The sequence below is a fragment of the Trachemys scripta genome, chromosome 1, assembly GCF_013100865.1.
Source record: "Trachemys scripta elegans isolate TJP31775 chromosome 1, CAS_Tse_1.0, whole genome shotgun sequence".
Classification (NCBI taxonomy): Eukaryota; Metazoa; Chordata; order Testudines; family Emydidae; genus Trachemys; species Trachemys scripta.
The window spans coordinates 235333172-235360469 of NC_048298.1; the positions used below are offsets into that span (position 1 = coordinate 235333172).

Consider the following 27298-nt stretch of genomic DNA (forward strand, 5'->3'; position numbering starts at 1 on the left):
TTGTGCTGGTTCATGGTGTTAGAAGAGAAAATGAAGGTAGTAAGATATCAAACATTTCACTTTATTTGTTGGCTAAAACTGGAGCGTGAAGCAGTAAGACTGAGGGGTTACTGCCAGGGGGCAGCACCCCAGGTACAAGGGCAGCGGGGTCCTGGGAGGGACACGGGGCCACAGGTAAAGTGGATCACCAGCCTGCAGGGGGCGCTCCGGAGGCTGGAAGAGCTAATTCCCGGAAGTAACCAGCAGGAGGCGCCGCAGGGGTGAGTCCGCTCTTCTACACGGCTTAACTGAGAACACGCACAAAAATTGTTTTTAGTACAGTGGGCTCTAAACAGTGAATCTGGATGGGAACTTCCTTCGCCAGAGAAGAGTTGTCCCCATGTCCTTCTAATAAATATGTGAGTGAAAGAAGCTTCAGATGGTAGATGATTAGATTTGGTTGCTAAAAAAAAGCCTAGACTTCTGATATCTGAACATTCATTATTCTGAGGTGCAGTCACCCTGCATAAAGACCTGTGATAGCTTTTATCCGTGGCAACGTGGAAGGGAAATCATAATAATACAGAACAGTGGAGCCCACAGTTGTACACGTTACCTACCCACAGTGCGTAATATTGGCAAGGACGCCCAAGGCTCGAGCTGCTGGAAGCAGGGCGAGCCCTGGTGCAGGAGCTGACCCAATGGCAGCGGTGAGGAGAAGCAGTATTGGCTACCCATCAGCTCTCTCTGATTTGGTACCAGGACCCCTCCGTCGTTGCGGGGAGGGCAAATGTGAGCGAGGGGCATTGTGACCTGGCACACAGGGGTTGCAGCTCTACTCAAGGTTGGCCCCATGGCCTCTCCCTGAGCAACGCTGTGTCCCCTATGCACCCAGTTGTAACACCACTCACTCAGTTTTCGTCCCGCTACTCCTCCTGTTATGACAGAGGTGTTGTAGGGCCAGACCTGAGTGGCACTGCAACCCCTGTTTGCCAGGTTGCAATGCCACTCACTGAATTTTGGCCTTGCTACCCCCTGGTATGATGGAGGGGGCCGCAAGGCCAAACTTGAGTGGGCATTGGTGTGGCCATCACTGTTCCCCATTTCTGCTGCTGTGGGGCACCAGGGCTCCCCCCAGAGGCCTGCCCATCCTTGCCCTGCTTCCAGCAGCCCATGGCCCTTCTGCTCTGCCCGCAGGACTTGCTCAGCAACAGCAAGTACAGGGAGCTGAGGTGAGTGCCCACATGGGGAGCCAGCCAGGAGAGGGAAGGTGGGGAGTGGACACAAGGAGTTTCAGTTGCGTGTAGCATGTGAAACATTTCTAGGGTGTACCTGATACAGAAGCTGGTATGTGGCTACATATTCAACTGTGGGGATGATTCTATGTTTTTTAAATACAAGGATAAACGAACATAAGTATTTTTGAGTACGTAGTTTTTCAAAAGGCCTGTCCACTCATCCTATTCAGTAGCTTAGTTTACACAACATACATCTATCATTTTAAAAAAATGTAAACTCTTAAAGTGTAGCAATTTCCCCCAACAGACTTAAAAAATAACTGAAGTGGAGCTACCTTGCAGTGTCCTTGGTTACTAAAAATAATTCTCAGTATTTAGTATGCATTTAGTATTTTAACCAGGTAGGGGGTAAAAATTACAATGCCTAAATGAGGCATAATTTTAGCTAATTATTCCTCATGAAAACTCATTTCTCACACTTCAAGGTCATGAAGGGCATTACAACCAGTGACCGAAAAACGATAGTGGAAAAATGCAGATTGATTTAGATTTTCAAAATTGATTAGAAGTTTAAGACTATGGCAGCAATTTGTGTGGTGTTTTCAGTCTAGTAGGAGCTAAAATTGATGAGCGCTTTTTGAAAAGGTATTGCAAATTGCTATGCTAATCAGGGTAAATTAAGTCATGAAATGACTTGATTACGAGACTATTTGCACTTTGGGAGGAATCTTTAAATAAAACTAGTTTAGGAAACGTTTCCTGACAGGAGATCTGCTACAACTTATTTATAGTGGGAACAAGGTGATCATTTTTCTTTCATGCTTTTCCTCTTGTGTTTTTCGCATATCTTCTCAGAAGATAAAGCAATATCCTGTAATACCTGTCCTAATCCACATTGCTCTACCAGTTATTTTTTGTATTTTTCTCTTCAAGACTTAATTCTATTCATTCTGATCAATAATTCTATATGTTATCACCCTCCCTGACACTCTTGTAAGATACACTGGTATAATTTGTGAGCTACAGTCTGGAAATCTGAGTCTGCCTCCTCCATTAGAGCAGAGTTCCAGCAGGATAGATATTCTAAAAAATTATTCTTTGAACTCTTTTCTTGTAGTTGGTATTTACAACTGTATAATTCTAAGCCCTGGGCATATTTATATAGTTTAATGGGGGTGAGTCCCGTACTTTTGTTTCATCTGAGGTTGAAGTTCACATAGACACAAAATCTGCATTAAGCCAAAGTTAAATGGAGGAACACCACAGGGGTTGATAGAAATAATGTCAAATCACCTCCTCACTCTGTAAGGGAGTTTTGCAATAATGCAATCTTGGGGCCACTATTTCCATATAAGCACTACTTCAGTGGGCCCTCCCCCTCCCCCGTCTCCAGCTTTCCATCACAGCCCTTTCCAAGCCTTTGGTTTGATGCGAAAGCAAGGAGTTCTCCAGGTGAAGGAGGAGGGACTACATGACTCTTGGGATGAAGTTTGTTTGCATGTTTGTTGTTGTGCGCAACCATGTGCCTGCTTGATTGAAGTTTATAGTGTGGCGTGTTTGGGAGGCGCTGAGGGCTCAGCCTAGAGGCCTGCTAGGCAAGTCTTTGCACTTCCTAATGAGGCTCTGGCCTGCCATCCTCTGATTCCTAATCACTTTAGAATCCTTTGATAAGGGGGCAGGGCTACCTAAGGGAGAACAGGGGTTTAAAAAGCCAGCTCCTAAGCAACCAAAGGAGCTAGTGAACAGGAGCAGCAAACAGGGGAGCTTAGAGAGGGAGTGTGAGAGCAAGATATGCTTAACAAACATTGGCTAAATTTAGGCCAATAACAACCCCTCTTCCTTCCCACCCCCCACCCCAAAAAAACCCCAAAGAACAAACAAACAAAAAACTCTACAGGAGTAATGAGAATTTAGGCAGAAAGTTCAGCAACCGAGTGGGGGCTATCCAGTTTATTGCACTGAATGCAGCATGTATACCTTGTGGGAAGATGGTGTATGTGTGCATTCAATGCAAGCAACTCATGGCTCTCAGAGACTGAGTATGGGCTCTTGAGACCAGAGTGGCTGATTTGGAGGAGCTAAGGGAGACAGAGAGGAATATAGATGAGACTTTCCAGGACACAATAGAGCAGTACCACCCCCAGTCTGACAGCTTCTGTGCTGTTGAGGAGGATGAAAGTCTAGGGAAAGGAGAACATCAAGCTAAAGCAGAAGAAAATGATCCCTTAGTTGGGACCCTCCTTCCAGATAATGTCATGGCATCCTCTCGCACTGAGGATACCTTTCTGGGCAAGAGGACCTCAGTTATTAGGAGGAGATAGATAATAGTAATCGGGGATTCAATTATTAGAAATAGATAGTTGGGTTTGTGCTGACTGGGAGCAGGGCCGCCCAGAGAGGGGGGTGGGGAGCAAGTGGGGCAATTTGCTCCAGGCCCCGCAGGGGTCCTGCGAGCCCTGGCCAAGAATCCCTTTCCTGGCTAGAGGCACCTTTTTAATTTTTACTCACCCGGCAGCAGTCAGGGTCTTCGGCGGCACTTCGGCGGCGGGGAGACCTTCAGTCACTCCGGGTCTTTGGCAGCATTTTGGCAGCGGGGGGCCCTTCAGTGCTGCCAAAGACACAGAGCGAGTAAAGGACCTGCCGTCACCGCAGACTCGGAGCACCACCCAGTGAGTACAAGCGCCTCAGCGGGTGGCGCCTTTTTTTATGTCCGCTCCCCGACTTTGTCCCAGTTCCCCTCAATCCTCTGGGCAGCCCTGACTGGGAGAACCTCATGGTGAATTGCCTACTGGCTGCGAAGATTATGGACCTCTCAAGACATCTAGACAGGCTTATGTGCAGTGCTGAGGAAGAGCTGGTGGTCATGGTACATGTAGGTACCAATGACACAGAGGAAAGGTAGGAGAGAGGTTCTGGAGGCCAAATTTAGGCAGCTATGTAAGATATCAAAGTCCAGGACCTCCATGGCAGCATTCTCTGAAATGCTTCCAATTCCATGCATAGGACCAATTAGACAGGCAGAACTGCAGGGTCTCAATGCGTGAATGAGACAATGGTGTTCGGAGGAGAGATTTAGGTTTATTAGGAATTTGGGAACTTTTGGGAAAGGAGGAGCCTATACAGGAAGGATGGGCTCCATCTAAACCAAAATGGAACCAGATTGCTGGCATGTACAATTAAAAAGGTCCTGTAGGAGTTTTTGAACCCAGGGCTGGGGGAAAACCGACAGGTATGGAGGAGCACACAGTTGGGACAGAGACATCCCTTAGGGGAGGATTTATTAAAGGGGGTATTCTATATCCTAGTAAAGAGGAGAGGACAGAAGTACAGGAAGGAACTGAAGAGAAACAGTCAAATGAAAAAAAGAGTCTCATTCAATTACACCACTTGAAGGCAGATAACTAAATACTGACAAAATTTATACGTGCTTGTATACAAATGCAAGAAGTCTAAATACTAAGATGGGTGAACTTGAGTACTTCATATTAAATGAGCATATTGGTATAATAGGCATCACTGAAACTTGGTGTAATGATGATAATCAATGGGACATGATAATGGGTACAAAATATGTAGGAATGACAGAGTAGTTTGTGCTGGTGGGGTAGTAACACTATATGTAAAAGAAAGCATAAAGTCAAATAAAGTAAAAATCTTTAATGAATATAACTGTGCCATTGAATCTCTATGAATAGAACTTCCATACTTCAGTAACTAGGGCATAGCAGGGAGGGATATATTTTACCAACAACCAGACCGGGATGGTGACAGCGACTGTGAAATGCTCAGTTGATTAGAGAGGCAACAAAAACAGAAAACTCAATAATGAGGGATTTCAACTATCCCCATATTGACTGGATACACGTCTCCTCAGGACGGGATGCAGAGTTAAAATTTCTAGACACCATTAAAGACTGCTTCTTGGAGCAGCTAGTCCTGGAACCCACAAGGGAGAGGTAATTCTTGATTTAGTCCTAAGTGGTGCACAGCATCTGGTCCAAGCTGAATGCTCAGTAATAGCAACCCTCATGTATTTAAGTTTAACATCCTTGTGGGGGGAAATAGCAAAGAAGCCCACCACAGGAGCATTTAACTTCAAAAAGGGGAACTACACAAAATGAAGAGGCTCATTTAAAAGAAATTAAAAGGAACAGTTAGAAGAGAGAAATGCTGGCAAGCTGCATGGAAACTGTTTACAAACCCCACAACAGAGGCTCAAACTAAGTGTATACCCCTAAATAAAAAAAATTGAAAAAAAAGAAGAGGACCAAAAATGCCACCATAGCTAAACAGCATAAAAGGTAGATAGAGACAAAAAGACATTCTTTAAAATTTGGAAGTCAAATCCTAATGAGGAAAATAGAAAGGAGCATAAACTCTGGTAAATCAAGGGAAAAAGTATAATGAGACAGACCAAAAAAAATAATTTGACAAGCAAATAGCAAAAGACACAAGAGCTAACAGCAAAATTGTTTTAAAGTACATCAGAAGCAAGAAGCCTGCCAAGCAATCAGTGGGGCCACTCGGTGATCGAGGTGCTAAAGGGGCACTCACGGATGACAAGGCCATTGCAGAGAAGCTAAATGAATTCTTTGCATTGGCCTTCACTGCACAGAACGTGAGGGAGATTCCCACACCTGACCCATTCTTTTTAGGTGACAAATCTGAGGAACTGTCCCAGATTGAGAGGTCAATAGAGGTGGTTTTGGAACTGATAGATAAATTAAAGAGTAATATGTCAGTAGGACCAGATGGTATTCACCCAAGAGTTATGAATGAACTAAAACATGAAATTACAGCTCTACTAACTGTGGTATGTAACCTATCACTTAAATCAGACTTTGTACCAGATGTAACACCATTTTTTTAAAAAGACTCCAGAGGCAATCCTTCAATTACAGGCTGGTAAGCCTAACTCCAGTATTAGACAAATGGATTGAAACTATAGTAAAGGGCAGAATTATCAGACAAATAGATCTACACAATAGGTTGGGGAAGAATTAACATGGCTTCTGTAAAGGAAAATCATGCCTCACCATCTATTATAATTCTTTGAGGGGGGCCAAGAAGCATGTGGACATCTGAAAGGCCAGTGACCACAGTCCTGCCCAAGCCCCTTTTGGTGATCTTGACAACACTGCATCGTACTGCCCAACATTCCATGTGGCCAAAGCAGGACGCAACGGAGTCAACCACTGAGAGCAGAGCAGTTCCCAAGTGCGGCGGCTGCCATGCCCAGCGCCGAGGGAACAGGGGAGATGCCAGGTGTCACTGCCAACCCTTGTGAAACCATGCTGGCCCCAGTGTTTCTCCTGCCAAGTCTGTGCCATACTCAGCCCCCACCTTCTAGTCTGGGGAAGTATCACACTCCACCCCAAAGTTCCCCCACAGCCACTGAGCATGCCCAAGGGGGCTGAGCCTGCCCACGAGCAGCTGAAGCTGGTCCCTTCTGTAGCTCTTCACCGTGCGTAACATGCTTATGGCTGCAGGCACCACGGCATGTGGGAAATCTTCTATTTCAACTGGGACAGGGTGTTTCAGGGTCAAAACAGGACAGTCCCATGTACCCAGGACTGTTGGGAGAGCTGCTGCTTAGCTATAATTAAATCAAATGCTCTTTATTTAAGAAAGAGACTGGAATCAGATGCAACTAAGAAATCATGGAAAGCATCAAGTCTCTTCTCTTCTAGGCAAGGACTGTACACAGCCCACTAGAACAGGCTAGGAAACTTGCCAACGCAGTGGGGCTTCCCATAGACTGCAGGTTTGCTTCTACTCCTCTGAAGGAAAAGCTATGGGGAAATTGCCATCAGTTTTGGAAGGCAGTGCTGATGCTGGGCAGGGGGAAGAAAAATGAAACACTTTGGTCAGGGGAAGAGAATTGAAGTACCACGGTCTCTCTCTGTCCTCCTTTCTCTTCCTGTATGTCCAGCTACGTCTCTGCAAACTCATTTCAATCTATGTCAAGGTATGCTGATGTGTGCACATCTGCACTCCACTGACTTCTATTTTGTGGATGTTGCCAGGTATGTACATGTCTTCATTACAAAAGTGAAATGTTGGTAGTGAGAATCTCACATATTCCATAGCTGCAGATTTTTGCTGTCTCTCTTCTCTCTCCCTCCTCCCTTTTTCATGAAAGACTGCCCAGAATGGTGACAACCTCCCTGTTATTTTTAAAAATCTGCCTCCATTTCCAGTAAGAAACAGCCTTATACACAGAAATCTCTCTCACCTTTTACTCCTGAAACTCTAATGGTTCTTACCCCCAAAATTCTACTGGGTTGGCTTGTTACCTTCAATATATATTTATTTATACATTCCCAATCTTGTTTCTTTTCAGCCCCCACTCCTCCCTGGAGGAGTCTGCCAGTATAAAAAACCTGTAATGTCTTCCTAGGAATATTATAGTTCATGAGGGTAAGAATATGTAGAAAATGATAATGTTTATGCATAGTTATCTCTCACACATCGTATGGGAGAAATTTCAGGCTGGATATTTTGCTTTTGCTCATGTTGATTTCTGTTAGGAAATCTCTTTCCAATTAATTCCTCATAAATTACACAACCTTACACATTGTACGAATTGATTTGTGAAATGTGACCACTGGCAGAAACCTATCCACTAATGCAACAGTAACAGCTGGTGCTTCATTTCTTCATAGGGTGAGACAAGGCAGACAGGGACAATCCCACATAGTGTGTATAATGCATTCTGCCACTAACATAACCACATCTAATTATTTTTTTTAGATGTGAAAGCAGAGCAAAATGTTTTAATATTAAATTTCATACTTTTTCACTGAAAAAGTAATTTATTATCAGGAAGACATTCCCCTTGCCACTTCCCCTATGTTTGGTTGGTTTATGTTTTGGCTTCCTCCAAAGCCAGATATTGGCCTCTGCTTGAAGTACAGTTACAAATGTCAGAATTGATTTACGCCTTCCCTCCAAAAGAAAACAAAGAAAGAACCCTGGCATCTTTTTCTTACCTAATAGTGACAATAAACAGTAGCAGTTGATTGTAAATAGCACAGACTAGGAAAACAAAACAAAAAACAGGGCCTGATGCAGGTAAATATTATTCATGCTAGTCCTTGCTCATGCTGGCAGTTTCATTGACTTGAATAGGACTACTCACATGAGTAACAAATATTCAAGGGTTGGATGGCTAGATCCTCGCTCCTCAGACATTTCCTTTGTACAGGTGGATTGTAACATTAGAGCCCTAAAATGTACGTTGTAAAAGTGAAAGTTCGGTGTAAACTCAGAGGCTACATTTTTCAAAAATAGGAGTCTAATGTTAGGCTCCTAAATCCACATTTAGTGCTCAGCACTTTTGAAAAGCAGATTGCTTATTTAGGTGCCAAAATATGCAGTTAGTAGCCTATTTTTGAAAATCTTGGCCACAATTGTTGTTTTGCACTGTACAGCTAAAACAGCCTTACTGTCCTTTTTTTATAGTGTAAAACCAAAAATGGTACTACTATAAATATACAGTAAATCATACTGCATAACTCCTTCAAACAATTCATATCCCGTGCAAAAGGGGCAATCCTGGGTTAGAAACATGAGAGCATTGTAATAAATTAGAGAGTTAAAATATTTGAATCTAAATTCCTTTATCTGTATTAACTCCACAAGTTTACATATAGGTCTCTGTTATTCTTATATGGTGAACTGGAGCATACATCTTCCCAGCATTAAAAACCTCTATCCTGAAACTGCAAGTTCTGCAAAAGCAGTGCTAATGCTAATATTTTCAGAACCTACTTTGCGACGAATGGGACAGCCACACAATTTCCCACAAAGTATAAACAAGAATGACAGAGCCTTTGACAAACTTGCTGTCACTATCTGCCAAACCCTCACTTTCAAGGCTGCATGAATCTTCTAAAGAAAAACTCACAGATGATATTGGTAGGTGCAAATCTTCAGATTCATCCGGATACTTTAGCACTTGGAGTACATTGGGGTTGTATAGTTCAAATCCATTTGGCTTTACTATGTATAACGTTGTTTTAAAAAACCCCTGCTTTTGATTCTGATGCGGTCTCATTACTGTCTTATCTTTCAAACATTGGCCAGTACCAAGTGTCCCCTACTTAGGGCTTGTCTATACTTACGCGCTGGTTCGGCGGCAGGCAACCGAACTTCTGGGTTCGATTTATTGCGTATTGTCTGGATGCGATAAATCGAACCCAGAAGTGCTCCCCGTTGACTCCGGTAATCCTGCTCGGTGCAAGGAGTACACGGAGTCGACGGGGGAGCCTCCCTGCCGCGTCTGGACCGCGGTAAGTTCGAGCTAAGGTATGTCGACTTCAGCTACGTTATTCACGTAGCTGAAGTTGCATACCTTAGTTCGAATTGGGGAGTTAGTGTAGACCAGGCCTTAGGCCTAGTCTTCACTTACCGGCTGGTCCGGAGGCACGCCATCGATGTTCTGGGATCGATCCCGGAAGTGCTCACAATCGATGCCGGTACTCCAGCTCGCCGAGAGGAGTACGCGGCGTCGACGGGGGGAGACTTCCGACCGCGTCTGGACCGCGGTAAGTCCGGAGTAAGGTACTTCGAATTCAGCTACGTTATTAACGTAGCTGAATTTGCGTACCTTAGTCCGAAGTCCGGACTAAGTGTAGACCAGCCCTCTGAAACATAATGAAAATAGCAGTTTAAATTTTGGTTGCTCTTTCTTAGTTAACTGTAATAGGCTCTAATTAATTAAATCCATCCCTGTACATCTGCTTTCTTTTATAGTTGGTACAGAAAACTGATAATTTGCTCAGGCTGAACAGAAGAAAAATCTTTTTTGCACAGGTCATTCATTAGGGATTTACTGTTTTCCTGGCATAAAGAATGTTCCTGTAGCATTTGTGTTACATCGAACTACAGCCATTGTGGGCTTGAATATCAATCACCTTACACTTTGTGTAAACTCTTATGCTGCTGCATGGCATCACCAGTACGACTAGACAGCTCAAAAGGGGTGGAGGAGATGTGTATGCCGCCCCCTTCTATATGGTGGTGTTGGCTTAGCACTGGAGTTAGCATATTCTGTATCTCCAAAAGGAAGGTGTAAGAACATATCCTCACTGTGCTTACCAAGGGCCTGAGTCAACACCCATTATGGTCAATGGGAAGACTCATGTTAATTTTGCCTGTATTTGGATCAGGCCACAAGTGCTCAAAAGACATACTGCCTGCAGCATCTCATCTGCAAGCAGGATGTCTCCTGGAGCGGCTAGTGGCGTGGTGCCTTCTCACACCTTTCCTTAACCAGTTCTGGCTTTAAATGCTACAATTCAGCTCAGTATGTTTAAAATACTATGGCAGATGCCCTGTGTACTTGGCATCCTGTTAAGTTCAGCTGAAGCTGTACAAATCAGATCTGACCTTGCCATGTGCAAAAATGCTCAAGGAACAAATAATTCCATCACCATCTCACATAGCTTTGCTGAAGCACTGGTCACTTTACATGCCCCAACATTTTACCTAACCGAATTAAAAACAAACAGTAAAGGCATCCAGCGCTACTCAGTCACTGTTACTAAGAAGGTCCCTCAAGAACGCGTGAATGCTCAGTCAGTGGTGCAGCCTCACATGTAGGCTATGTGGGGAGCACACATGACAGCTACCAGCAGAAGAACCTGCTCCCAAGTGACAAGAGGGTGCATAGGAATGGGATGCAGGTTTACTCAAAGCCTCCTATAAGATCTACTAAGCTGTTTCAGTTGGCACAATTAGGCTTCCATAACAAGGGAGAACAGAGAGGAATTTAGCGAAGCATAGGGCTGGAAGAAACAGCTGCCCCCACTCATCATTTCCTATAAGATGGGGGGAGGGGAAGGGGAAATCTGTGCATGATTCTGTATCCCTCCTTATCACTGTGAAACATTTGTTTCAACAGATTCTCTTACCTTGTTTTGAGCTGAGTATCTTCAAGTGCCTGAGAAACAATATGTTTTTCTTCCTCTGCCTCTGCACCCTTCTCTTGGTACTGCTAAAGCATCCCTTCTAGAGATGACTTAACTCTGGGACTCAGAAAGACCTTCTAAAGAGCATTCCCCCCTCCCTTTACTTTTATAATGGATTACACTTAGCGTCAGGCATTTTCAGTACTATTTCCAAAGGGAAGATACTTCTGTGTGTGTGTGTGTGAGAGAGAGAGAGATTCTTAGACATATTGGTATTAAAAACAGTTTTCTTTTTGTGTAATTGAAACAAGGGGAAGGTGTAGAACAGTGGTCCCCAAACTTGTTCCGCCGCTTGTGCAGGGAAAGCCCCTGGTGGGCCGGGCTGGTTTGTGTACCCGCCGTTTCCACAGGTTTGGCCAATTGCAGCTCTCAGTGGCCGTGGTTCACTGCTCCAGGCCAATGGGGGCTGCTGGAAGCGGGGCGGGCCGAGGGACGTACTGGTCGCTGCTTCTAGCAGCTCCCATTAGCCTGGAGCAGCGAACCGCAGCCAGTGGGAGCTGCGATCAGCCGAACCTGCAGACGCGGCAGGTAAACAAACCGGCCCGGACCGCCAGGGGCTTTCCCTGCACAAGTGGCAGAACAAGTTTGGGAACCACTGTTCTACACCTTCCCCTTGTTTCAATTACACAAAAAGAAAACTGTTTTTAATACCAATATATCTAAGAATCTCTCTCTCTCTCTCTCTCTCTCTCACACACACACACGCACGCACACACACTAAAAGAACATTATTAAGGTTGCAGAGTCAAGCACTCAAAAGTTAGGAAATGACAGAATTAAGGTTGCCTGTGCAACTCTTCTCCTTGCCCAGCCAGTCCTAGTCATTCCCTCTCCCGCTCAACTTGTTCAGCCGTTCCCAATTCTTCCCAGCAATTTGTCCCCAGTGTCCTTGCCCAGCCAGTCCCATTTGCCTCCCTCCCAGCTCCTCATCTGATCCATTTCTCTCCCACCACCCCAAAATCCTAGTCTTTCCTTCTGCCCGTGTTCCCCTTCCCCACTGGCTACCAGTCACAGTCTCCCTGCCTGGATTCCTCATCCAATCTCAGCGTTTCCCCACAACCTAATCCCAGCTTCTTGTCCTAGTCTCTTTACCCAGCCAGTTCCAGGTTTATCTCCTGCACACCACTCCTCATCAGGTCTGTTCCACTCACCCACCCCCCCATCACCTCCTGAATTCAGGGTCTTACAAAGGGAAGTGTTGGGCAACCTAATAATAGGCAATATACCCAGCTCCAAGGATTAATATCATCCAGCGTGTGAGCAGTTCAGGCCAGGGGCTTTGTCTTTATCCTTGTCTGTAAGGCACCAGAAAGATATCTGAAAGGCGGTTTGTTTGCCAAGCAGTTCTGCCTCCTACCTTGGCTATGATAGTAAGAAAGTGTTTTTGTTTAAGAAAAAAGTTGAAAAACTAGGCCCTGATCCTTCCTCCTTTGAAGTCAACAGCAAAACTTCCATTGATTTCAGTGGGACAGGATCAGTCTCCTAGTGACCAGTTTTCTATGTCTCTCACGCCTCTTTGCATCACATGATCCCCGGCCCAAGGAGTTTCTCACAGATGAGGGAAGAGAATGTTTGTAGGAGCTCCTTGTTAAAACACTGGCAGTAAATCTGTGCTCTGTCAGGCAGAGTCAGGCAGCTGTGGCTTCTCTGCTGAGTTCCAGCAGAAAAGGCTTATCCCGGGAAGCTCCTGCAGTCATTTTGCTGGGTTGTCTTGGGGCCTGCTTGGTCCAAAGAACCCGCTTGTGCAAATGGGCCTGACTAGGAAATTTTCCAATGAAACAGAGTTTCGTCAGAAAATGCCAGTTGGTCAAACCTGAAATTTCTTGCAGAAGTGAGTTGCATTTGATAAACTGCCACTGCATCACAGGAAGGGACCCTGTGGCAACCCTGCCAGAGTTCCAATGGAAGCCTGCCTGGTTCCCTGCCAGTTCGCCTGATGGGCTGCTGGGGAGCCTCACCAAGAGTCTCGCCCCGTGCCAGGGACTTGGGCTTGCAGGATCTGTGGCTCTGCGGCAGCCCCGCCACGCAGACTGCCACCCGGCTAGAGACCCAGAGCTTTCAAGCTCTCAGGCCAGCTGGCTCCCAGCAGGCAGCCCTGGACAGCACAGACTGAAATTCACATTCTTGTCAGTGTCATTATTCTGAAAGGTCATAGCAGCTGTGAAACGGACAAGCATGTCAATTTCAGGCAGCACCTGCTCCTCTAGGGAGTGTTTTTGTTTAAGAAAAAAGTTGAAAAACTAGGCCCTGATCCTTCCTCCTTTGAAGTCAATAGCAAAACTTCCATTGGTTTCAGTGGGACAGGATCACGCTCATGCTGAACAGCTTTCTATGTCTCTCACTCCTTAAATCAAAGACCATGTGTTGGTGTTTCCAAAATGAAGTTTTTTGAGGCTTTCTGGTTTGTGAAAAATTTCAAAGTGTCAAAAATTCTTGCAAAACCAGAAATCCCAAATTTCAGCTAGCTTTAGTCCTCCCTGCCCCCGTCCCTTTTCAGGTCTCAGAGTGTGCTGTATTTCTATAGTACTATTTGCTGAATTGAAAAAGATAAGCATAAAGTTTTTATATAAATATCAAGTCATTGTGCTGTAAATCTGAATGATTGGAGTTAATATCACAGGAATATTTTTTATTGTGAAATCATTGCTAAAAATCACAGCTGCTTCTAACTGTGCAACATGCTGGATTTGATGGACCATTGATTGAGCTCATATGGCACCTCTTATGCTATTACTATACTTAAAATATTTGTATGCTAATACTTTACACAGAGGAGTGGGGGTGACTGTGCATTGTGTATGCGGATGTGTGATCTTTATTCTAGGTGACTGTTATGTTAAAACCAAAGGGATTGCTAGCTCTTAGTGAGAAAACAAAAAACTCACTGTCACCAGAGAGAAACCGAGGACCCTATAAGTTTCTGTTGGCCAGTGTCATTTTTTTTGTCCAACTGGAAAAAATGAGCAAATGACAATTTTCACCCTGCTACACTCAGTCTATGATGAATCTCCCCCCTCACCACATAACTGTAAAGTGACCCAGTTTGGGTTCATAATCCAGATGGAAGATTACTGATTCCACAGATCTTAAATGAGAGAGACAAGGAATGCAGCTTACTTGTTTAAATTACTGTATTCAAAAATCCAAATTGTGTGCCACATGTATCTCCTTAAGTAAATCGTGTGAGCAGTTTCTGTCTTATTAAGACAGGCCAAATGCCTTTAATAACAGTAGAGCTGAAAAGAAAGGATCCTGTTGTAAACAGTGTTTTGATTTAGTCTGATCCTTACTTAGTGGAATCAAAATTTAGGACAAAATAACTGAAGATGTGATTGTCCTTTGAGTGTCACTGATTTGAACAGACTTCACAAGGCGGTGGTATTTATAGTTCTATGATCTGGAGCCATTTACTCTGATATACTTTCAATTCATACTTTAAAAAAAAATAAAAAAAATGACAGTGTTGGAGTCAAATGCAGATGTCCTGAGTCTGTGTGAGAATTGCTGTGGGGCACTACTGACAATGGGTATGTACAGATATCGCTCTATATGCGTTTATATGAGAAACTCTTAACCCCAACATACTAGCACTGAACATCCCCAAACTTTGTGTAAGATCAGATCCAGATTAGAACTTTGCAATTCTGCCTCATCTCTAATAGTTAACATACAACAACACACATTACTCACAGTTGAGATGTAAGGGCCTTTACTCAGAAGAATATATATATCTGGGTAGGATTGTCACTTGCTAGGAAAAAGTAAGCTTCATGCCCCCAGTAGCTCAGGTCTTTGCAGCATAAGCCATAAACTGAACTATTGGGTGCATGAGGAAATCACAAGTGTAGTTTATCTGATTTATGCTTGTGGTTCACAGATTTTCTAACTTAAACAGACAATCGTTATAGCCATTGTCCTTATCTGCAATTCCCAAAAATTGAACACATTATAGAACTGAGGTGCTACTGGCAACAATTTAAATGAATGGAATAAGTCCCCTCGCTGTTCCCTGGAGCAGATCTCTGATAGAGTCCCAAACCATACACAATGGAATCAAATCTCAGGAAAACATATGATTGTCCTTATTTTTGTCTTTTAGTTTGCTTTTATTACAAATCACCTCAAGGGCTGTCAAACTAAAAAGGTGGCAGTCAGCCGAAGGAGAGGAGCACTGGGTGCTCCTGCATTAGAAATGTACAACAGCAGGATATTCAACTTGAAAAATGTGCCCAAAAGGATTCCAGGGAGTTCCGTAATGAGAGTGAGGCAGTAATTCAAATCTGTATCACTGTCTGGAGTTGCTTTAAAGGTGCAATACAATGAGGCTTTCCAATAAACAAAGCAGAGCATGAATGCTTGTCTGCATTGCATGCTGTTCTCATACAGAAATCAGTTTTCCATTTTTTATTTTTAAATATAACATTGGACCTCTTTGCAAATTCTAAGGTAAGCACTGCTGTTTGCTGACATGAACAGCTGATTCTGTAAACTTTACTTCAGAAACTGAAGGTAATGGCTATAAGGAATTCAATCAATAAATAAGTTCTCTCTTCATTGCTGAGAGATGTCACTACCAAATGACTGTTTAATTCGCTAAAGGTGGCTAACTGTAGTCTGTCATTTTGGGGAGGTGGGACATTTGAATCTGAAAGCCATGGGCAGTAGAGAAGCAACCAGTATAACTATTTCCCTGGAGATCTCTCAGAGGGTTTGCAGATAACCATAGATGTAAGGCACTGTCTGCAAGTGTATAATCTGTAGAGAGATTGAAGAGGAGCAAGAAAAGCATTTGAGCTCCTGGACGGGGTGGGTAGACATATCTGCTCCACCTGTGATTTCTGACTCACATCTGCTTAGTTAACTGTCAAAAACAAGTTTTTAATATTGTCACTTCTGCAGAGCCAATATAACTGTCAAAGAAATCTGTATTCCTCAGGCGTTGTCAATATTATCGTCGCGTACATTTCCAAACTCTTGGATTCCAGAATTGCTATTATTATTCTTTATGTGTGTACGTGTGTATGTGTGTGTGTTTTCTTACTTGTAAAAGGTGTCAAATGAATAGGTGTGGAGACTAAAGCCCTCTTTGACCACTGAACAGGTACAGCATGGGCAATAACCCTATCACAGATTTATTCCTCGGCTCAGTGTTCTGGAAGGACCACTTCTAAAGGTCATTGGCACCATTAAGGCATTGGCTGAGACTGCCAACGATGTCCATTACTGCCATGTGTGGAACTTATTATTTCTATACCATAGCACCTGCTGGCCTCAACCAAGATCAGGGACTGACTATGTTAGGTGCTGTGCATTCATATAGGAAACAGTCTCTGCCCCAAAGAATTTACAGTATAAGTAAACAACACAGATAAAGAGAGGGACAAAAGAAGTATTATCTCTGTTTTGCAGATGGGGGATAGCACTGCTTTTTTATGTTGTGAACACTAGGAACTGCACATGCAGGGTCAGACTCCCATAAACGGAATTTTTTACCAGTGTTTTATATTTGCAAAGAGCATTTTAATACATTCAGAAAAAAGATGGGAATGGCATTACTCTGTATCAACTCCCTAAGGTCTATGGCATTGTATTAAACCATACTGCATGTTTGTCAAGTATGATATGAAAGTGGCTAATGCTGCAGTCAAATGTATTTTTCCAAGGTAACACCAGCTTTCTTATTGCACTTACCAGATATATCTACATGGAATGATATTTGGTAAGACATGAATCAACACAGCATATGCTACAATGCTTTAACTTTCTTTTCATAATTGAAAGAAGCTGCTTTACAAGCATCTGTTCTAGTCCTGGGGATGTATCTTGCCATAGTTTCTCACTGAAAACTCCAACTGAAGTCACTGGGATTTTTCTGGATAAAAAAGGCCAACAGGCTCTGACTTTTAGTCTTTTAGAGCTGGTTGTGCTCTTTGAAACCTAATAATGCCTCTTATTTCTATCTTAATCTATTTTGAAGTAAGTGAGCGTCACCTGCTTAAAACTGGGATTACAAAGCTGTGGTTAAGGGAATGTGCAGAGCCACTATATTGTTGTTTCCTGGTGCAGGTCTCATTTTTTGTTTCTAGATTTTGGAGCAGGGATGTCTTGTTCTCTGGGATAATGAGTGCATATATGCCCCGTGCTGTAGCTATGTTCTAAAATGTTCCCCATACAGCTTCTCCAGTGCTTAATTTGTAATGAAAGAGCTGCTGGGGCTCAAAGCAATTTTTTCTACATTCATAACTGACGCAGCAAGCCCAGAGGCAATGGGTCTATGAACTGCGAAGCCCAGAGGCGCCTGGGCTCAGCCCTGGCAAACCCTGGCACGAATAACGCACTGAGCTTCTCTCTTCGCAGAATATGTAAAGTGAAAATATGTTGGCAGTAAAACCTAGAAAACTGTTTCTAATCCAACATATCTTATGCATTTATGATGCATTCATCAGGATTTTTGGGAGTATAGTCGCAACACACAGAAGTCACCCCACACTATGAATACCTTTTTTTTTTAAACAGGTGCTTGTCATACTCATAGACTCATAGAGTTTAAGACCAGAAGGGACCACTAGATCATCTAGTCTGGCTTCCTGTAAATCACAGGCCACTAACACCCCCAGCCACCACCAACTAAACCCAACAACTAGAATTAGATCACAGTATTACAGCCCTCTGGGGACTAAACTCTTATGTGTCACAGGCAGAGATCTGGAGGGACTGGGGTGCACCAATGCCCAAGGCTCCTGCAATGGGAGGGAGTTGATTAAGTGCCAGATAATTCTGGCAAGTGGTCTACACCTCATGTTGCAGAGGAAGGCAAAAACCTCAAGGTCCGGGAATTTCTTCCTTATCTCACATATGGCAATCAGTTAGACCCTGAGCATGGAAGCAAGAACAAGCAAGCCAAGTACCTGAGGGAGCAACTGCGCTTCATAAGTTTATGGTACAATGAGGTTCTCCACAATGGCATATGGCCCTCCTGAAACTGCTAATAGCAAATATCTCCAACAGCTGAAGACGGGACACTAGCAGGAAGGGATCTGAGTTACTACAGAGAACTCTTACCCAGCTGTCTGCCTGGTGGGTCTCACCCACATGCTTAGGTCTAACTTATCCTCATATTTGGGGTTGGGAAGGAATTTTCCCCCAAGTCAGATTGGCAGAGACTCCCACCTTCCTCTGCAGCATGGGGCATTGTGACAGGATCTCTGGGGTACAACCTGGAACTGGGGTACTGCTGTGTCCCCTTAACTCTCCAGCCTGGGTCACCTCTCACAATGGTTTGCTAGTGACAAGCATCAAACCCCTCCAAGCTCACTTAGTACAACAGCATATGGAGCCCTAGCTAAATTACGTAAATGCTCCCTGAGCCACTCATGAATCATACAGAGAAAGGCACCAGCAAGTCTCCCCAGCCTTCAGCCTTATACCCCCAGAATATACTGTCTTGCATTGGTCAGCAGCCTGGCCCGTGTAAGTTCATTATCCCGTCTGCCCCTCCCTCGATGTAGAGAGTACACACAAGCCTTTGTAAACTGAGCTGAGATTTCCCAAGCACTTCAAGCAAAACACATTGTTTTAGGTAAAATATAAAACAGATTTATTAGCTATAGAAAGATAGATTATAAGTGATTATAAGTGGTAGGCACAAAAGGTCAGAGATAGTTACCAAAGAATATAAAAGGTAAGTCTAAATCTTAAACTTTATTAGACTAGGCAGTATGTGGCTCAAGCAATTTCTCACCCCACTGGATGTTGCAGGTAGGTTATAGTTCTTAATAACATGGGCTTTCTCTTTAAGTCTGGGACCAGTCTCCTCAGTTCAAGTCTTTGTCTTCCCAGCATTCTTGTTGCTTCTAGCATAGGTCGGGGAGGAGAAAGGTAAAAGAACGATGCCACTGTCCCCTATTTTATATCCCCAGTCCATGTGCCTGCAAAACACTAACCCAGACATATCCTGGTGGGCTTTGCTAAATCATAGAGTTGAGCAATCCCCCATTGTATGATGCTTGTGCAGCCTTCTTACAGCATTGTAATTCCGTTGTTTATAAATCCCCTGTCGGTTCATGGTCACTTAACACCCTGCCGGGAGTAGATCACCACCTAGCAGTAGAGACTCTCTAACTTACAACATATTTCAGTAACAACCATACAGCAAAATCTCATAACTTCATACACAGTAGTGATATACATATTTGGACAAAACAATGGGTTTCAGCAGAGCATGACCTTTCATATGATATCTTACATGGCATGCTGTGTATGAAATATATCATAATTATATGACAGGATGAATATTATTTTCCAGGGTGCTGCTTTGAGGTACAGAGTGCTATAGGCATGGGTCACTTTCTGGTGTGAACTAGAGTAAAGGGTGCGGTCTCTAACCTGAAGTCTTTAAATCAAGATTAGAGGACTTCTGTAACTCAACCAGAGGTTATAGGCCTACTACAGGAGTGAGTAGGTGAGATTCTGTGGCCTGTGATGTTCAGGAGGTCAGACTAGATGATCATGATGGTCCTTTTGACTCTGAAGTCTATGAGAGAATGCTCAGTGCTACCCCAAAACATTGGCCCACCCCATTCAGTTGCCCATCTTCAACTATGGCTGTCTCTGATGCTTCAGAAAAAGGAAGAAGAAAAAAGAAAACCAACAACCAAACAGCCTCCACAAACCCAGAAGACAATGGGGAAAACATTCCCATCCTGATCCCTGCAGGTGACTGGCTGAAGCCCTGCAGCATGAGATTTTAGCCATGCACTGGAAGGGACTATCCAGGACTGCTGAGTGATGCTCCCTCCCCACAAGCAACCCCATCATACAGTCCCACTCATAAATTTGTCAAGCCCTATCTTAAAACTAATTAAGTTGTCCACTAGTAGTTGTGATGAGCACCCTTATGATAGCTAAATGATGGGTACCGAAATGCTTTGATAGATTCAATATATAAAAACAGAGGGGAGTAATGAAAATCTGTCATATAGATGTGTGAAAAACTAGAAACAATTTAGAAGAGCTCTTTGCCAGTGCTTGAACATCTGGCATTCTCTGCTTCATGAATTGTAATCTTTTATGAGGATGAGAGGGAGGAGGGGCATTTCAAGCTGAAGGAGCAACATAGGAAATTTTTGATAAAAACCTGGGTTGGCTTGAAGGTTGTTGAGATCTCTGTGGTTGTGTCTGATGCTGACTGTGTCTGAAGATTTTGTATAGCATTAAACTTTATAGGACAAAGACTCATATTAGTAACCTGGGAGGTGCATGGCATTCAGAGATCCCAGAAGGGACCATTGTGATTGTCTACTCTGATCTCCTGTATAGCACAGGCCATAGAACTTCCCCAAAATAATTCCTAGAGTTTATCTTTTTAGAAAAATGTCCAATCTTGAACGTTGCTAGGGAATATCCCTGTTCTACGGTTGGTGGATGGGTTAAACCTTTACCTAGGATGGAATTCATGTTTACTTTGTGTTACATTGAGAGCAGGTCAAAATTTTCCAAGTTTACATGTATTCATAATTGTCCCCCTGCCCCACCAAAAATGTGATTTTTGACTGAACCCACACATGCTTTACAGGTTTTTTGACCATCTCTTATAACATGGGAGCAAAACGTGAGAATTAGGCTCATCTCTGCATTGGAGGCAGTGTGCACTGTCCATCCCTTCTCTAGACTACCTAATACACAGCTATGTGGGTGCAGAGAATGTACCAGCCTTTAGGATGGCTACACTGGTTTCCCTAGCCCAGTGTGTGAGAAGGCATGATACCATAACACCACTTTTTGCTTGCCTCTTCCCACTCACTTTGGGGCAATGTGAAATACCAAGTCACATGGAGGGAGCATCACTTGTGCAGGGATGGAGGTGGGGTAAGACTCCTTGAGCATTTTGCCCTAGCACTCATGCAAGGACGAGCCACAATCTGGCTTGTAAAGAAACATCCCATGGTTAATACAGAACTTCTGTATCAACCAAGGCCCAATTCTGCTACCCTTACCAGTGCTGAACAGCACCTTACTCTACAAGGAATAACATTGAAATCATTAGGAACTGCTCACAGAGTCTGAGGCTGCTCAACAGGCATAAAGGTATTCAAATCTGGCCCCAGCAAATGAGAGTTTTTTCCACAAGCCTGTTTCTATTAGGTTGGTTTGAGATTCGTGCTCATTGTTACATGGCAAAAGGGACAATAGCAAAATCATCTAGTTAACAGGAACAAGCTCAAGTATGAATTCAATACTCAGGACCAGATTTACCAATAGCTAGGGCTCCCTGGTCCTCTACTGTCCCTAATTCCCTTTGTGCTGAAATTCTTTGTCATTACCATAATTTTACTCTCATACATGTAGATAAAGCTGGCCCACAAAAGCAAAAAAAAAAAAAAAAAAAAACCAACAACCCTTAGAAAACGCACTGCGTAATTGTATTCAGCAATGATGGAAGTTATACATAAATGCAAGAAAAAAATGTACTTTGCTTCCAATTTTTTTTACCCTATCTATTGCTCCCCTGTAATACGTTTAATGCACTAAGTGTCCTAGGCAATGATGCAATTTTAGCAACAATTTAGTTTGCTATTGACAGAGTAATACTGGATCTCAAAACCTGGAACACATGGCACATAAGTAGTCCTATTTATAAATTCTATAGCGACTAGTTATACAAGCTCACTTATCAATTCCCTAGCTCAGTCTGTCAGCCTGTACCCTTCAGAATGATTCCTCTATCAATCTAATGTGAAATTACTGAGCTTGAGGAAGCAGCACTTATTTTGTACTTTGCCAGTGAGCTGAGCTGTGTTCTTATACTAGCTTATAAAAGTTGCTTCTTAAACACTACAGATAAAGTCAACTGGAAAAAAAATCAATGTGGTCCCTTTTTCCCTGGACAGGGAAAGTAAATATACTCACAGTGACTTGAAAGTAACTACTGCAGATCTAAAACCTAATCCTTAGATCTATCGTGTTTGTTCAGGGACAGAGAAAGTGATGAGCAGGACATGAAGCAGGAGTCTAAAATTATCACTGTATATTTTCTAGCTATAGGGAACAGCCCTCCTGACAGTTATAAATACAGCTGTGTCATCTATATGATCCAATGCACAGCTGTATCCAACAGAGATCTGGACTGGACTGACAGAAACTGATGAGTCCACAGTATCATGTCCTGATACTGATGCAGCTAGATTGGATTTATTTATAAGAGAAATAGACTTGGATTCAGTTAGGAGCCAATCGTGCTGTTATTTCCTGTATTTAAGCAACAGTGTCTAGTCCATCGCCAGTGGAGCTTGTTAACACCTTTGGAATCAAAATGTTCAAGTCTTGAGCTTACTGGAAAGCTGTAATAACTGCACAATTCAAATCTATCATTCACATTATCCTTGTTCTGCTAGGGCAGGAGAGCCATGACCTGACCTCTCTGAGGGGTGCTATCATTTTCTCTTGAGTCTAATGCACTTGATCCATGGTGTCTAGGTAAATAAAAATGCATGTCTGTGAGTGTGTGTGTGTGTATATATATTGAAATGAATGACTTGGACAGCACCACTTATCAGCCAGATGACTAATAAAACATGTGACGAGCATACTTAACAAGCATACACATCAGTGACTTGAGCAGTAGATATGCATTCCTTAGTTCTTTAGACTTTTCTTGAGCATAGTAAATCTGAATGGTAAGCAACAGAAGCAGGTAAAATAATGTGCATGCAAATAAAAAAACCCACACATTTCTCCTCTATATCATTAGCTGTCATCCCTGTTCTGTTAAAAGTTTTACATTTCCAAAGCCATCCACCAGCAAGAAATCAAGTTTTGTTATTCCGAGCCTTTTAACACCTCCAGTACAATAAACAGAAAAAAAGTGAAGGATAAAAGAATCATCTTGCAGTTCTACACAGCATTACCAATCTCATCTCTAGTAGTTTTTTCAGCTCTGATTTAAGCTTGCCTTAATTTACTTAACGTTGCTGTTGAGCACATAGAACACTCCACACAATTTTTTGCATTGCAATGATACAGAAAAGATTTAACACATTAAAAAAAATAATCTTTCAACTCTAATTGATCTCACGCAGCACATAAACTCTTCCCCCACCCTCTTCCTTTGCTGAGTTAATCTGCAGCTCTGTCAGCATAGGAGACTTACCAAAGGGTTTTCGAGGGGAGAATGCAGTTCGGCTCTCTTACACACTGGAATAGCTGCTACCCAGTAATGAAGCAGGAGCTGAGAAGTCTCACTCTTTCAACAGCTATTCAGGTAGTGCAGCCGGCTTTCTCTAGCCCTCTGCATATACACAGACAGGCGCAGAGAGTGAGAGAGAGAAAGAGAGAGCGAGAGAGAGAGGCAATAAACTGAGCATAATTAAGAGAGCTCCTTTCTACAAATTACAGAAGCAAGTGTTCCCTGTAGCAGGGTGGTTTCTTTAAAAAGCAGTCTCTTCCCAGAAACCCTGCACTTTTTTTACTTTTTTTTTTTATTTGAAAAAAAAATCTTTCTTGGAAACAAAGTCATTGATGTGTTACAGTGAGGTTATTTTTCTTTTTTTATGATGAAAGTTTCATTGTGAAATTCAGTCTAGTTTGCAGGCGAATGAGAACCATCTCTGCTCTTTATAATCGAAGCAGCCTCTCAGCAAAGGAGCTTAGATCAACAGTCTCATGCATTTAATGACAGTATTTATGAAAGAAAGCATCTGCTCTAATAAATTCACCAATTAGGGAGGTAATGGTTTAGTAAATATATATCAATGCCTTTTTCAACATATGCACCATGGGGAAAAAAACAATACGACGTGTAAATTAACATGAAGATTTGTAATAGACCTGCTGCACTTGAAAGAATTTTGAAGAAGGAAAATAAATAATGCCCAGATAGGTAGGTTAGCTATGTAATACATGCTTAATGTGCCTGATATAGGTGTTGGCTACTTGTCCCTAATACATGGTAAGTAAAAAGTGTCAAGAAATCTCAGAATGTTATCGTATTTGGCAAGGAGATTTGAGGAATTAAAGAAAGTTAAATCTCCTATACAGATCCTTTCTTTATTAAAAAATTCACTTTCTCTGTAGCTTTAAAAAATAGTCTTTGTTATTTGTGGTGTCACCTTAGATAGAAAGCAGATAAAGTGTCCTGACTATAAGTAAAATAAGAACGCATGTGTCTGTGTCACACACATTCACACACACATACACAAAAAGTCATTGATTTCCTTTAATTTAGTAATATCTGTTCTTTAGTGAATAACAGCTTTTGGGACCTTGGCACACTATAATATAGGGTCATTGTTGGGACAGATGCCACCTGGGGATGAAAAAAAATCAAGTGGGACATATTAATGCAACTTTCCCCCATTGAGCTTTCAAAACAGCCAGCATTACATTGCAGGACCCTTGTATGAGGATGTTTTCAAGGACTGCTGCTTGGTACAAGTGGATGATGCTAATGATAGAAGTAACTTTGTAATAAAGATGGAAATGGGAAGAAAAGGAGAGAGAAAATAATTAACAAAAGCCTATTGAAATAAGTCACTACAGAGAGACTCCTATATTGATAGTTCTATCTAAAACAGTTTAAAGCCCTATTTCTAAGAATCTCCCTGACACTTTTATTCAGCTAGCTAATCGTTTGAGAATGGAATATTTTCCCCACACAGCCATACAGCTCATGTTAATCTCCAAAGCATTAATTTGGTATTTAATTACTTTTCACAAAAGACAAATACTTCAGCAGCTTCACTGGCTTTATTGGGAGGTCATTAAAGGTAAACCTGGCAGCAGGAGGCTAGATCAGTGTTTTGACCCAGGTGGACCCTTGTGTCCTGGAAGACTCAGTTGCTGTTTTGAGGCTTTAGACCCCGATCCTGCAAACATTTTACATATCTGCTAAACTTTAAGCATGAGTTGGAGCCCTGAACTGTAAGCTCTTCAAGCAAAGATCATATCTTACTGTGCATTTGCACACTACCTAGCACAATGGGACCTCAGTCCCGATTGGGGCTTTTGGATGCTATTTAATAAATAATAAATAATAATAATTAATAATAAATGGATTTCTGAGAGTTGATCCCTTAGCTCTATTTCTTATCCTTAGCTTGTTTATTCAAGGCTCCATCTGCTTTCTAGGTGGTACTCCTTCTCTGCCCACCAGGACTTCCTCTCTTTCTGTTTCCAAGGAATTGTGTCTTCTCTTTTTCTGCACTATCCTGCCCTCCACAACTGGAAAGGTCCAGGAGGCGGAATAGCCAAAAAGGTGGTGCTGACTGCTGAGGTAGATGTTTATAAGACAGATGTCTATGAAGGCCAGACCTTTTGTGTAGCATGCTTCTTGTGGCCCTGATTCTAGCTATATTGAATTGCTATGTGTCACACTCCCCCCAACCCCATATATACAGGTCCACTCTGCAGTGGTGACAGCCTACAGAAGGGAGTTACTGCTATGTGTGAGCAGTAATTTAGACTGCTTTATTGTCAGAAAAGTGGCTATATATAAATAGGTTTTTCTTACTGAAGAGATGGTCTCCCTGTGTCTATTTGGGGGTCACAGCTGGTGATTTTAGCAAATAATGTCAGATTTCTAATATTTCTACTCAAGATAGCACCGCTGAGCGCATTCAGCTAAAGGAGAAGGAATGAGGTGCTATTTCTTACTGTGCATCAACAGAATTGTTTCTCTTGCAGAATGTGTACCCCCAGGTGGGGATGTGTGAGTCAGAGAGCACAGCACTTTCATGTCCTAAAATGAGTTGTATTAGTACCTAGGAGCTCCAGTCATGGACCATGACCCTGTTGTTTGTACAGCACTTAGCACAGATGCTTGTAACAACAAGAGACAACAAAGAAACATAGGGACATAGGACTGGAAGGGCCCTCCTGAGACATTGAGTCTAATCCCCTGCTACCGCAGGGAACGCTATCATATAATCTCATAAACTTGTCAAGCTACATCTTAAAATTAGTTAGGTGTTTGGCCCCACTCCTCCTAATGGGAGGCTGTTCCAACAATCTTCTTCTAATCTCCAGAATAAGTTTATTCATGGCCAGTTTATACCCACTTGTTCTTGAGCAAACATTGTCCTTTAGCTTAAATAGCTCTTCTCCCTCCCTGGTGTATTCCTAGACAGCAATCATATCCCCTCTGTGTCTTTGTCTTGGCCTGTCTTTATCCATGTAACAGCAAAAGGGATTACAAGGAAACAATGAGAAAATGTTGGTCAGCTTAATAGGCAGTGGTCTCACCACACTAGTGTTCTAATCGTTGTCAAGATGTTTTGTAACTTTCCTGGCAGAGGAGAGTTTTAAGGAGGGATTTGAAGCAAGCTAATGAGGTAGCTTTGCATATATTTACAGGGAGCTCCTCCCAAGCATGAGAGGCAGCACAGGGGAAAGCATGAAGGTGCTTTTTTGAATATCTAATAAGTGGACGATGAAAGATGACATCATGGGCCAATAGGAAGGAGAAGCTGACATCTTGAGAGTGAGTGAGAGATAATAGCTGGGCTGAGGATAGACACTGAAGGGCCTTGAAAGAGAAGCTAAGTGGCTTATGTTTGGTGTGATAGAGATGGGGAGCAAATGAAGGGATACAAAGAGAGGGATGATGTAGTCAAAACAATGAGCTAAGAAAATGATCTTTGCAGCAGCATTCTGAATGGATACAACCGAGGATGAGATTGCATTTGTCAAGGCCAGAGGGAAGGATGTGCAGTAATTGAGATGAGAGCATGGACAAAAGTTTTAGCTGTGTGGATGGATAAGCAAAGTTGTATTTTAGAGATTATGCAGAAAGAATCTGCAAGGTCTAGACAGAGACTGTATGTGAGGATTCTTAGGTTATGGCCCTGAGTGGCAGGCAAGATTGCGGTGCCTTCCATAGCGACCGAGAAAGGAAGTAATGGTGATGGGTAGACAGGTGGGTGGAAGATCAGAGCTCTGGTTTAGCTATACTGAGCTTCAGCTGACAGCTAGACATCCATGAGATGTCAGAGAGACAGGCTGAGATTTTAGTTTGAACAGAAGGAGACAGGTCTGTCATAGAGAGGTAGATCTGTGAGTCATCAGCATAGAGAGGGTTGCTGAATTTTTGTTTACGAATGAGGTTACCCAGAA

At 42.8% G+C, this 27298-nt stretch overlaps 1 protein-coding gene across 2 annotated transcripts in view; it reads right to left on the reverse strand.

Moving 5' to 3' along the window:
- ST6GAL2 (ST6 beta-galactoside alpha-2,6-sialyltransferase 2) overlaps nucleotides 1–23518 on the reverse strand; it is a 261514-nt gene extending 237996 nt beyond the window's left edge. Inside the window, exon 1 of one of the 2 annotated variants that reach the window (XM_034758062.1) lies at nucleotides 23340–23517. The gene's annotated coding sequence lies outside the window, so the exon portion shown is untranslated. Of the gene's footprint in view, nucleotides 1–23339 lie in introns of both variants that reach the window. The other variant, XM_034758065.1, reaches the window with a different exon arrangement.
- Nucleotides 23519–27298: the final 3780 nt, after the last annotated feature.